General features: G+C 44.8%; 2 protein-coding genes across 2 annotated transcripts in view; one reads left to right on the forward strand and one right to left on the reverse strand.

Moving 5' to 3' along the window:
* LOC107186648 (DNA-binding protein D-ETS-3) overlaps window positions 1-14546 on the reverse strand; it is a 55927-nt gene that overhangs the window by 21122 nt on the left and 20259 nt on the right. The gene's annotated exons all lie outside the window — the stretch shown is intronic.
* The window catches only part of LOC107186647 (protein SCAI), a 74810-nt gene that overhangs the window by 7948 nt on the left and 52316 nt on the right, over window positions 1-14546 (forward strand). The window lies entirely within an intron of this gene.

Genomic DNA, 14546 nt, shown 5'->3' on the forward strand with positions numbered 1-14546 from the left:
AACCATCGAACGATCCCTTTTTCGCGCTTGCTTTACGCACGATTTTTCGCGTAACTTCGATCGTCGTTCGTGATCCGAAACACCATTACGCTGGGCTCGAGAAATGAGTACTTTGAACAGGGATCTACGAATAATATTGTGTTGAAGAACATAATCGAGAATTCACGAATACAGTAAATCCTCGATGTGTGTTCGGAAGCTCCTCTACATAGAACATTAAGTATTCTGAACAAGAAAATATTGTTTCATAAATATTACACATTTTCGGCCACTTTTGGTGATTCTGTGGATGGTTCTAGCATGGTACCTATAGACAGGGAATACTGTTCCAAAGACCTCTTACATTGTACAGTACATCCTCGATCATTGTCCGAAGGCTCCTCGGCACTGAACATTAAATATTTCTTAAACTAATGGCTATAAACAGCCGAAACAAAGATCATTGGCTTCAGAATTCCAAGCTCTATCACTCTGACAAACCTCATTAAAAACGTCATCGTTACATCTGGAGACTTTCCTTGTCAAGTCCCGAGGAGCCTTCGAACACTCATCAAAGATTTACTGTATATATTTCACAACGACACCGTTCGAAACAACAATTGACACTCGCTTAAAAAATCACCGCCGCCACGCGTTCCTGATCCGTAATAAAATCGTCGAGCCTGCTCGATTTTACGCACACCCGTGGCTTGTTCACGGAGCTGCTGTCCTCGCCACGCCGCCGGCGGCTCTGTTTGCGGACAGATATATTTTCATTTGGCAGTTATTGGCACGAGGGTGGGACCCGATGTGTACATACGCGAGACGGCGACGGCAGTACGTCATGCTGCCGCAGAAAATCTACGGTCTTTCTGTGCAAACAACGACTTAGGTGCCCGCGGAACGGAGACCTTTTCGTCTTCATTGGCCTCCACACCCCCCTTCGTTTGATCGGGGAACACAGGACTCCATTAACGGAGGGGGGCTGGCCTCGAATTTCACATTAACCCCAGGAACGCGGAAATCGCTTTCACGGCTAATATTCCGTTTCTACGACAAGAATTATCCGATTTCCAGTCCAGTTTTCTGACCTTTACAGTCCTCTGATGGACTGGGGCACGGCAATCCTTTGATGTAGATGATTCTGTCGATTTTCAGTAAATAGTTTTTTTTTTATTGATTGTTATGGAGAATGAAATGTTTGAATCATTTCGGGGAGCCATATTATCTTCACTCCACCACACGAATCCTCAACCAGAAACCCCCATTGTACAAATATCTCATATATCCGGCGGCTAGGTGCGACGCCACGTAAGAACCGATCGGCACTGTATATCAGAATTGGGCAGAATTTTATTCGGATAATAGATAGTGAAAAGCAACAAGTATCTAAGATCGTCATCTTAATCTTAAAGCAAGTAGTGAGATTAAATAATTCTTTGCCAAGTGTCTAGCCACTCATGGAGATATTGTATCATCTTATAAAAATTGAAATTTTTACGTTTCAATTCTATTCCATGCGAAATGGGATACTTTTTGGAGTAATATTTCGGATTTTGGTGACACTCAGATATATTTTAGTCTTTAGACATATACGAACGTATCTCGAAGGTTTTCTGAACATTTTTTAAATTGTTGATTATACAGCTGCTTGAAATATAGTGTAAACCTTTTTTTCAATAAATTATAACTGTTGAACTAACAAACCGATGAAAATGAATTTTGTGGATGCGTATAGTAGAGACATAAGAGTACCTAATAAAAATTTTTTCAGTTAAAAAAAGTATGCTTTCACCATTTATTTTGGAATTGTTTTTAAGAAATGTAATATTATAATAGCGAGGCACTATTGAAAAAGTTAAAAAAAATCGAGGATATAGTCATATCCAAATGTCAACAAAATCTGAAACGTTACTCCAAAGAGTGTCCGATTTCGCTCCTCCACCTAGGAGAGCAGTTGTACCACCAATCAGACACACATTACATATACACTCCTGGCGAAAAGTTTCCGATCACCGTATGATTCTTAACTGTTCTAACTCCATTTATAAAAAAATTTAATTAATTAACCCACGTACGTCTCATTGATCCAAAGAATACAAATTCACTGCAATGTAAAGAAAACAACAAATATTCTTTAAACTTCTAACTCCGAAACTCTGAAAGTGTTTCTTCTTTCTTAATTGTTGTATCTCCAAATGCTAACAACAATTAAAAGTTTCTGTTGATAATCAACTAAAAATTTTGTTAAATAATGTAATAAATAGCTATTCGGTAGATGATATTACAGTGTGTTTGATTATTTCACTATTTTTCTGCTTCTATAATATTAAACTTCGTAAACTTTAACCTCAAGTTGTCTCAGTTTAGAAACTAGTGGAGATAGAACAATTAAGAACTAGAACGACGAAATTTGCTCCTTGACACATTGACTGCCGCAGTGAAAAATGTCGTACGTAGTCAGACACATTTTATTTTGTTCCTAAAGTCACGAATCGTTAAAAATATACGTTTAGTTAACAGAGGTATGGTATAAAAAATGTTAATCTTATTAACCATAGTCACATAAAACACAAACACAACCCTAACAGTGTATTCACTTATCCCTTTTTTTAGCACTAGCACTCGATGGTTTAGTAGATCCTACATTTTACTGCCAGTAAATAATACTACAGTAAGTAACTGAAAAATAAAAAATTAAAACAAAATTTGGGCGTTAAAGGGTTAATACCGACTTTTCCGAGAAAATTATTTCCCCTAAAACTATAGTTGTGTAAATTCATAGTATTATGGCATGTGTTCATTGTCCACTGACAAGGGAAGGCACGGAAGTGCCCCCCTCCAATTTTGATGAAACTTCATATGTCTGTTAAGCCGTCAAAAATAAAGGATACGTATTTTTTTTTTGTCGGCTAAGATGCGACTTTAAGGGATGAAACCATCCCTCGAAGTTTCGACCCGAAAGTACTATCTCGAAAACTAGAGGAGATACATGAAAACTTTCAATGGACGAGGTTTGCGGTTTTATGTAGAACAATATAGTACAAACAAATTGTCCAAAATATAATTTGTTTATAAAAAAAAAATTTCTGATCGAAACTTCGAGGGGTGGTTTCACCCCTTAAACTCGTGTATCAGCCGATAAAAAAAAATACGTATTCCTTATTTTTGACTGCTTAACGGACATACGAAGTTTCGTCAAAATCGGAGGGGGACACTTCCGTGGCTTCTCTTGTAAGCCCCCAATTCGAAACATTCCTGGTCATCAAGGGGTGTCGACATTTCGAGAAAACCCATTTCTACTCATAACTGTCGAAGTGGCACGAAAAAAGCTTTTCGCCAGCAATGTACATTCATTTTACACCCACTATGTACATCGACGTATAGAGATCGTCACCATCGATCAGACATACGAACGACGAACAGGTACGACACGAACGTACCGGCGAACAGCATCGACAGATTGGTGAACGCTGTGGTGCGTGGCAGTTCCGCGGCGGTGGTCCCGCTGCTCTTTAGGTCCAGCATCGCTGGTGGGGGCGGTGTAATCACCGAGTGACACTTCGCGGCGACGGTGGGCGTACGGTTACCCGTCAGCCTGGTCACACAAGATCCTTAGGTACACGGGTTACGTTCCAGTCGGTACGGTCCGTGGTTCACCGTCGCACTGTAAACGCCCGTTACGTTGACTGGTGGTGGACGCGTGTAGAACCAGGTCATATCAGCCCGACGATTTAGCAACCAAAACGGTCGCGAGTCTGACGACGATCACCACGATTTATTATTATTCACTGACCGGTCACGTTCGTTACCTCTGATCCACGGTAATGGCAGTTTGGTTGCGCGATGATAAGGCTGCCGATCATCTTGGCGACCCGTTCTGAGTGACACTGACTCCTCGTCCACCGTAACGAGGATCCACTGAGGGGTGGGGAGGGGAGGGGAGGGGGGTGGTTGCGACTGGAATATACAGCCCCTGTTTATCCCCGCCCTCGAAAGGATCCAGCAGCGAACCAACCAGGGGACAGTTCACTCTTGATGCCTGGAGGGTCATAGGCGGGGTCTAGCGGATTGGGAAGCACTATAACCATCCCCCACCCCCACTCCCTCCCACGTGATGTAGGGGGCGGACGGTACGCCTGCGCTGTAAACGTCAGGACCTTCGCGGATACGACACAGACCGCGTAAGTCGATGAGACCGCGAGTGTCGTCCCGAGGGCGCTGAATATGTATACGTATAGGTATATACCCTAACCCTCTGTAACGGCGGTGGCCAACCGGCGTGCAGTGCACAGGTTGCTAGGTGGCTGGCCTACCGAGCTTACCGGACCTCCTGCACTTACCGACCGACGTTGTCGACGACGTAGTTTGCCCCGGTAACGACGTGCCACCGGTTCCCTTTCCGGGACAAACCCTCTGTGGTAACGGCCCCGGGGCGCCCCGTTTAGAGAGAACGGTCAGGGAATTTCGGGGTCTAATGGGCCAAGGTGCTGCGGGCTTCCCACTGTTGGCCCTCTCCACTGCTTGGCACTTTCTTTGAGTATTTTCTTTTTGCTGTTTTATTTTCGTTTGATTTGTTTTGGAAGAAATGGATTGATGGTTGGCGCTTGAGATGTTTGATTATTGATTGGGTGTGTGCGTTTCGTGGTCCTTAGTGCAGAGTATGATCAGGGAACTTTGGCCCTAATGGGTTAAGGTAGGAGTGCTTCCTAAATTACCCTCGTTGCTTATCTTTTTCTGGGTACTTTCTTTTTCCTCTTTTGTTATTTTTTTTCTGCAGGAAGTGGGTTCTGAGGGTTAGTGCTTGGGATATCAGCGGTTATTGGTTAAGTGTTCATGATTACAGACAATGGTCAGGGACTTGTGGCTAGAATGATTCAAGTTTTCAGTGTCCATAGGGTGACCTATCTTCTTATCTCAGTCGTTATTCTTCCTGTTTTGTCTTTTTTTGTAAAATATAAGGTAAGTCTTGGTGCTCTAGATCTTTGGTTACTAAAAATAAAACAACAAGCAATTTGAAATAATATTTTCAAAATAATATATTCACGTTAGACGGGATACCTTATACCAATTTTCTCGATACCAAAGACCCACGAACATTCTACATCCGTCGACAATAAATTCCCACCCTCGATACACTGCACTGCACACGAGGATCGGTCCACTCTTCGAACAATATGAATCAAAAACAAACGCAACACCAGTGGTTTCGAAACACGCGTCGTAAACTTCCTTCTGCCGTTGATTATAATCGCGGTAAATAATCAATTAATTAAGACAGCCTCATGTTTTCGCGGTGCAAAGCAGATTTTATGTAAAATAACCAAGGGGGGGAGGGTGACCGGACGTTGTACCACGAGCCGTAAGGGAGAGAAGGGAAGGGGGTCTCGGCCAGAGACAGCCGAGTAATTGCAACGGAATTGCAAATCGCGTTAATAACCGGGTCATCGCGTAATTCTCCGTAACGCGGACACGCGGTCGTTCCGTGGCCGTATAATTATTATAATTTGCCCCCCACCCCTCCCCTCCCCTACCGTCCAGCTGGGTGAAAATACCGGGGCCATTAAATGATATCCATCGACAGACCGAATCTGCAGTCGGTTTGATCGGTGGCCAATGTGGCGAAATTAAAATGTAATTCCGCGGCTACCCCGGTTAAATATCGCGCGCACATCCCCACCCCCAACCCCCTCCTCTTTATGATCGGTCTTTCCAATATTGCGATCGGTAATTACCGATCGTGTTCCGGCCATGTGTTTTTCTCGCGAACGTTTAATCGTTCGACTTCGATTCGATCTGTATATTTATTTATTTACGGTGTTTCGGATGAAATGCTCGATACATTATGAATTAGTGCCTGAACCAGTTCCACTTCGATTTTATCGATCTTTCGTTGGATGACAAAATACGTATTTCTAATGATATATGTGAAATATTAGTCGTAGTTATTTGATAGTTTTGAAGGTATAATTAATTAAAGTTACACAGCTAGTTATATATATATATATATATATTTTCGTGAAATCCGTGATGGCAAATCGACTTGTTGCGTGAAAATTGATTAGTACGAAATAATAAATTTGTGTTTTATAATGATATCATCACAGTGGTGATTCCTGGGGTGATTTGAAACAACTTTTTCGCTAAGGAATATATTTGTAAATTTTTGTACATTTTCTGTGGCCCCTTAAATTGTACGAATTAGAATACCTGTATGAGATGAAATTTTCAATGATTTGCTTAAGTTTCCATTTACGTATATTACTATTTTCATTTAATAATACATCATACAAACATTTTGTTATTGCACAATCTATCCTTATTGATAAACGTTTCAGAATGTATTATATATTGTTAAAGAATATTAATCATTCGAATTCAAGAATTGCGAGGGTACGAATACTCCTGTAACTCACTGTATATTCGCCAGGTGAAGTGTTAAGATCAGGTACACTGAGAAAAGGATCACGATTGGTTAAAGGTGCGTTAAAGTGGCGATTAGGAGAGCACAGGACGATAAAGTTGGAGGTATATGTATAAGTACCTCGAACGATAGCTCTCTCGTGCGCCGGTTATGCCCGTGATTCACGCGACCAGGATATCCTGTAAAACCGGAGCAAAGAATATCTAGTCGTGAGCCGTGCGCTTGTTACGCGGTCAATCTACCTCGATTCGTTTCCCTTCCGTAACGTTATCTTCATTCAACCGTTCTTTAACCCTCGACAACAGACGACACTTATCGGACACCAGCGATCGGCACATTATTTCACGACAGTTTCGATAACCGAACCGAACGTTACTTTTTCGTTACCGTTATGGAAATACACAGTGTGCTCCATTTACTGTCAACTGAAAGCCTGTTTAACAAAAATGCCTCCACTAGGACGCGAAAATGATATAAAAATTCAAGTCTCCCTGAAACGACGACTGCTTCAATTTTTTTTTTTCTGATATCGAAGATCTAACTATATGCAAAAAAAAACATTTTCTTTTGTTCGAAATAAATCATTCAGGTCCGCAGGGGTTAATTTGTTTTCTTAGGTTAGCAGGTTTAAATTGGTTTATTGGTTTTAAATATTCGAGGTTCACTTCAGGTTCACGTGAACAGAAACAAAAAAGAAACAATGGAAAAAAGTGATCGTTCAACGAGCCTCCCTTTGCGATCACGTGTCCACCGGCGGGGGGGGGGGGTCCTAAAGGAGCGTCTCCCTAAAACTCGATGCAATCGGCGAACAGTCGAAGAGGCTGAAAGTGGCTGGCGCACGCACACATCGACAGGCGGCCATTAAAGGGTTTATAACCGTGATTCACGCTATCGGGACACCCCTCCACGGTGGAATCGCGATAAATACTTTCTAGATGAAGGGGTCCTGGGGGGTGTTTCGGATACCTCCTCTACGGAGTAGCGGGTTGGTTCCGCGGGAGCTTTTCGTACCTATCTGTCCCGTTCATCACGCCCCGAATTTTTCCATCGAAGCTTAATGTCGCGGTAACAGTTTATGCCCCCGAGCACGGATCTCTACAGTCTGTAGTTTCGTCAATAACTAGTTTAGTCTGTATGAGAAATAAAATAAATAAACCAGAGTCACTCTGGAAAAAATATGCCGAGTCTCTTTTCCCATTTAGGGTATAGTTCTTAGTCTACAGTACAGATATTATAGTTTATACTAGTACAATTTAGAGTACACTTTATAGCACAGATTACAATTTAGTTTATACTAATACAATTTAATGTACGGTTTACAGTATATTTTACAGTACAGATTACCGTACAGTTCACAAGGTACAGTCCGCAGTTTACAGGCTATACTATCCCGTTTCTAACAAACAGATTCACCCCCCTGAAGCCATGACAGTTCATTTTTTTCGCGCCACACGCACAGCCAGCGTACGAACACATCGTTGGACGGCTGAAAAGTGGCCAACGAACCCACACACGAATTGCCACCCCCTTTTCTCCCCCTTCACCCGTGAAACCGTTTATATATCCGGTCGTGATTCACGGTACCCCAGGACACGGGTGGGGGGGGGCAGACAGGAGCCTAGGTGAGAGACTTTCTCGGGTCACGGTTGCTCAGAACGCGCGCGGTTCTCTGTCGCGCGGGCTAACTCTCCAACCAACACGCGCCGTTTGTATGCGACGGCCCGACCCGGGTGTGTATCCTTTTCGAGTGGGAAACCCCCTCGTACGATGGGGAAGGGCACGCGCGCCCGACACGCGACTCGCGTACGGCCGGCGGCGCGTTTAACGCGCGATCGCTCTCGAGTGCCCGCCGCCGCGTGCTGGATCGGCCGACGGGGGGTTGGAGTACGGCCAGGGGAGGGGAGTCCCGATCGCAGTCCTGCGATCGTCTCAGTTTCAGGCACGTCTACGATACACCGTGGCGATAAATCGATACCGTTAAGGTATCGATACTTTTACGGCAGATTCACATTAGCGGTCAAAGACACGGTCAGGTCGCAATCAATCTACCCCCTGCTGGTCGGGATCAGAATACACCAGCCGTAATCCCTGCGTGTCGTAAGAGGCGACCAAAAGGGAAATACGCGGGATATACATAGTAAAAGTTATATTTTGTTAATTCTGATAAAAACAGCTGGCCACTCGTGAAAGTTTGTAGCGGAACTGGCCGATGGTCGTGATAGTGTTAATGACGACCAAAGAATAGTTAATACTATGTATTACAGAATGAAGATAATTATAGGAAGTGGGAATTTCTATAGCTAGTAGAAGGTTACATGGTTAATAGAAGGTAGGCATGATATATTTTTACGCGATGAAATTGTCAGGTTAGTAAGTTTAAGTTTCGAAACAAAGGGGTATGATAGATGCGCTACGATAGACACGAAGTATTGTCCGATGAATTTAGATGCTGAGCGCTTGAATGTATGAAAGGATGTCAGTGAGCGGATTGAGGTAGAAATCGATCGTAACGACGAGGAGAGCAGAGTATGAAAAGGAACTGTAATATTTAGCCGAACAATAGATAGGAAAAGATAACTCATTTCTGCGACGATATATGGTTTTCGAATATCGAACTGAAGTTCGTAATAAGACCGAGCCATTTTACTCCCTTTTTGTAAGGGTATCACAGAGGAATCGCTTATTTTACTAGCCCGTTTTTTAACTAATTCCAACCAACTCAAAATCAGTATAATCCTTCAAAGATTACTTCAAGGTCATGTCATTAACATCTCCGAATGCGTTTTTAAAACATCGGTGACCTTGAAAACTCCGAAACAAATGACCTTGGCACAAAAATAATCTTCGTAGCATATTCGTTCTTCGACACCATTCAAATTGCATACATCACATATTTTTTACATGTAATCACAACTGAAGAAGACATTTAGGCGGACCATCCTATATAATACTGAACGTCGTCCCGATCATCCACCTCAAGGTCACAGTCGCCCGCGCAAGAGACACTGAACCGCCGATAGCGGGACACCTACGTGACGTACACTCGCGGGTACACTCGTAAGCCATGGGCCTTGGTGTATCAGTGGCACTGCGGCGGAGGGGAAGGGAGGGGGGCGAGTGTCATTGTGCGGTCACGAAGCATGACAGTGGCCCGGCTATTGTGCGCGGAGGGGACAACGCAGAGGGCAGGGAACGGAACGACGTGGGAGCCCAGTTTACCCCCCTCCCCAGTCACCACTTCCGTCCGCGGCGATCGTCGCATCCCCCACCCTTCGAGGCTCTTCTGGGCCCCGTAACATGATAAGAAGCGTGTCGGTTCGTTACGTTCTATAGAGTTAGAGAGGGGGGAGGGGAGGGGGTGGCAGACCGCTTAAGCGTCCGATGATAGATACCCACCGCCCCCGATAATTCTTCGCATTCAATTTGTACAATATGCTGAATCCCGATGTCAGATACGCCGCACGCCCCCGAAGTGAAACCGAATCGGATCGAGCTCTCGTCCTCTAGATAAGGGCCCGCGGAAATAGCTTTCGTTTCGCCCGTCGTTCCTACCCCCTTTTAGGGTAGGTACCTGTGGTTGTTTGACTCCCTTTTCTACCGCAACTTTCGCGATATCGGTGCCGGTTGGAGGGGGATGATCGCGAGGATCGGGGGATCTAACGTCTTCGGTCGTTCGCGTGGAATTCGACGTGGTCGAGTTTTTTGAACCATTTGACTGTAGCGCACTATTGCATGAAACTATCAATATATACGACGCGATGTGAGTATGTCAATCGCTAAAAAAAAAGATTATTGTAAGAAACACTTAGAGAGCGTATGTATATATACGCCTTTCGTAGTCGAAAGGTTGACGGTGTTTGACGAGTATACTCGTCACGAGGAAGTGACACTACTTTTTGGAATAAAGGAATGAAATAGTGTGTTCTATTACTTCAGAGTCCTATTCAGTGCAACCCAAAATTGGATCACTTCGAATACTTCGAGTATTTTGAATATCAAATTCGAATTCTACTGCTATTACAAATATTCGAGCATTCGAATATTCGTAGCAGCCCTACTATTGTATAAGCCTATAATTTCTTTCCACACTGTAATCCTCATCGCCAACAAAAGGGGTTGAAATTAACTCTTTCATAACCCGACAATGCAACGTCTGGTGAATAGGGTGGACGTGTTGCCACGATTTCCCTAGTACATACGAAGTGGGGCAGTTTCTTTTTGCACGCGGTTACATATAGAACGCGTCAATCGCCGTAACGAAACGTCGACGCACACGAGTTCGATGCTTCACGAAAGCCTTCTGTCGAGTGGCTTTGCATAGCATTTTAAAGTCCGCAGCATCCGTGAACCATGTTCCTGTCGCGTGTTTACCGACCTGCACCCGGCACTGGCACAATGCCGAACGTTTACGTTCACAGAAAGCTCCCCCCTCCCTATTCCGATCGAATCCTGCGATGACTATAGTTATACCCAACACACCCTTCGTGTTTTAATTTTCATTTTTTTCTTCGTATTCGATTATTATATAATAATCTTCATTTTCGGCTTCAAACAACCCCCTTAACGAACAAAACAAGGTCCTATGTATTTTGGGGTCGAAACAACCCCCCGAAACGAAAAAAAAAGTTCCCACGTATTGTAGGGTCCAAACAACCCCTGAATCGCAGAAACAACAAGGTCCTACGTATTTTGTGGTCCAAGCAACACCACCCAGAAAAGGAAAAACAAGGTCGAACGAACCATTGTCTACCGTGTCTTTAATCGGTACCGTCTACCATTCGAATAAAATCCTAGCACATCTCCGGATCGTCGGCCGGAAGCGCCGTAAGAGCCAGGGGGGCGCGCAGGGACGTAACCGAAGGGCCATTAATTACGCCACGGAAGAACGCAGACGTTGGCTCAAACAAAGCGCCCTCCAACCCTTAAGCTCCGCAACCCCCGAGAGTCACCAATGGCGAACGGTAGTTCTGTGTGCCACGCTTCATATATCCCAGCCTAATTACGTGTATGGATTTGCATATCCTCCAGTCGCGCTGGACCGAACAACTTGCGAGCTTTTGTTCCCTCGAATCAGGACGTCCGGTTCCGTCCGGTCGGTTTGTTGCCCTCGGAAGCGACCGTAAAAACATCATTCCAATAGCGCGGGGTTGGCCCTTTCGTGTGCAATCGGTTCATCAAAGTCTCTCTGGAGCAGGATCGAGGATGGAATTACAAAAAATGTGGAACGGGGACATCGTATAGAGACGTTTGATGATTAGCCCTCGGTTAGTCATGAATAGAGTCTGGGGATGTTTATGCAAATGTAGATTTTTGTGGATTAATTTATAGGAGGCAAAGCAAGATCTGTTTACTTTATTCACTATTTTCACAGAAAATTTTATCTTCAAAATTTATCAAACTCTTAAGTATGATGAGTTCTAAATGCAAAAAATTCGCATTATAGTCATGAAACATATCTCCATATCTTCTTTTTCTTTGCTGCTTTTCAAAAAGATTTTACAGATCATCGAGTCACTTTCCGTTCGCACAAAGTTCAGTTAAGGACCTTAGGTTTATTCTTTTCTCAAATTCTCTCTGTTAAAAGGGCCCAAAGCTCTTGGGAATAGGACTCCCTACTGAAGGATTTTATACGAAAAAAAAAAGAACAACCCCCTTCGGTAAATAGGTGGCACGGAACGAAAGTACGGGGACAACGAACGCTCGGCGGGCACGTTCAATGAAGCGGGGATAAATGAATAATGGGCACGGAAGCGCCGAATGCCTTTTTCGCGCGCTCATTGTTTTACCGAACGGAGGACGGAGCTGTTTGGTCCGCCCGGGGAGCCGAGACAATCCGAGATTTTTCGCGGTCGTTGTATCTGGGACGCTGGAGCACGACCATCGTTCCTCGTATGAAATTTCTACCATCTAGTCTACCATGTCTCACGAATTTACTGTATTTTATACCACCTGTACTATCCTAAACTCAAAGTATTGTCGTTAAGTACTCCATCTAATATTCTTTCTTTCATATCTCAACAAAGTCAGATCTCTGAATCATCATCATTCCTAATATGAAACTTCTATCACTTAGTCTACCATGTCTCCCGAACATAGTAAAGCCACTAGTATTTGAAATCGTGAATTTGCATAAACTTCCATAGTCTAGTTATCATTAACGTGGTAAAGCCTCTAGTGAAAAATATAAAATTCCCTCCCACTTTAATTTTTCGATATTCCTATCTAAAACAGCATAAACTTCCGTAGTTTAATCATCAACATATCCCATTCAATCATCTCTCCCTCACCCAATCCAAAACCAAGACCAATCCCCAAGATCCAACAAAAATCCTTCGTTTCATCCAGACCAACCCAAAACTCCCTTTGCCATCGTCGCATAATCCTGCACTCGATCTTCTCCCCACCCCGTTCCAATCCCGCAATTACTCCGTTACACAGTCACCTGTAACCGTACCTCACCGGAGACGGTATCACGGAGATGTATCGTCGTTTGTTTGCCCAGTCGGGAGAGAAAGTAACAGGCGGCCGCGGCGTCGCGTGTCGTCTGGAGTACACGTAGAGACGACCCATGTACCCGACACCTCACCCGCGTGGGTTGGAGTAGGAGGAGGAGGAGCAGGAGGAGCAGGAGGAGGATGAACAGGGAGAGGGGGTGGAGCAGGAGCATGAGGGGGAGGAGCAGGAGGAGGAGGAGGAGGTTTCGCGGCCCAACGCGTCGCGTCAGCCGTGGAGAGGGGGTGGGGGAAGGGACCGGAAGCAGCGGCGGAGGAGAAAGCAGAGGACGCAAAGACGAAGCGAGAAGGAGCGAAACAGGACGAGAGAAACATCGAGGGTAAAGACGCCGTGGACAGAGACGAGGAGAGAAACGACGGTGGATGACGAGGATCGGAGTATGGAAGAGTAGGATGACGAGAATAGGGAGGTGGGATGGGTGTGGGTGTGTGTGTGGGGGTGGAAAGACGATAGCAGAGAAGCGGAGAACCGAGAGAGCAGAGGCATCCGCGCGCTCATTTCCGTTTCAGAGCCGTCGAGGGGGCCTGAAAAGGGGGCGCTAACTCGCGAGATATTAATTCCGTGTTAGCGCTAGGAGGGTTGCACGGGGCGCAAAACTACGTGCCGAAGGGGGGGGGGGGGGGGGGGATCCACGCACTTATAGATCGGCGGGAGGGAAAAGCAAGCACGTCGGCGAAAGTGTTCTTGTGTGTACCAGCACACTAGAACGTCGCGTCAGGCCTGCAAGCCTGCCAACCCCTGTGCGATTCCAAGCACAATCCTGCCTCCCCCCTCTCTAACGGTGGAAGAGAGAGAGAGAGAGAGAGAGTTGGCTTCGGCGGGGAGGCGTTACAAATCAGAGATTAGCCATAGTTAACTCGCGACTTGCGCAGTCAAACAGTTAATCAATAAACGATTATTTACATCGTGCGCGCCCCGGCGTGGCGGCCGCACGCTATAAACGGTGCGCGGCTACCGCGCGTCGGGTACTGGGGGCATAGTTTTTTGTTGGCCGGTTAGAGGAATAACGAATGCCGCGGGTGATAACGACGGGACTGCGCTGGGTTGGGTTCTTGATGAATAACGTTGTGGGTGTTTTTTTTTTTTGGAGGAGGTGGATTGTAAGAATGATCGTTGCGATTAGGGGTGGATGATTGGCGTAAGAATGATCGTTCTGATTAGAGGTGGATGATCGTTGTTGGAATGATAGATTTGATTGGAGATGGATGGTCGTTGAAACTGTGAATAATTTGTACCGAGAGTCATGATTCTTGAAATATTTATGGTTTTCCATTTCACGTACAGGACTACTGTGGATGGATCACGAGAATTCTTGAATTGTTCGAATTAGAATCTCCTAATTAATTTCACCCCCCACGTTTTAACCAGCTTTCCACGATACAGTAAATCCTGGATGAACGTTCGAAGTCTCCTCGGCACTGAACATTAAATATTTCATAAACTAATGGCCATATACTGAAACAAATATCATTGCTTTCCGAATTCCAAGCTCTATCACTGTGCTAAACCTCATTAAAAAGTCAGCGTTACACCTGTGGACCTCTCCCTGTCACTTCTGAGGTGCCTTCGAACACTCATCGAGGATTTACTGTAATCACAGCTTCATTGTGTTCGACCGATACTTTTTCTA

Source organism: Dufourea novaeangliae, unplaced genomic scaffold (assembly GCF_001272555.1).
Source record: "Dufourea novaeangliae isolate 0120121106 unplaced genomic scaffold, ASM127255v1 scaffold65, whole genome shotgun sequence".
NCBI lineage: Eukaryota > Metazoa > Arthropoda > Insecta > Hymenoptera > Halictidae > Dufourea > Dufourea novaeangliae.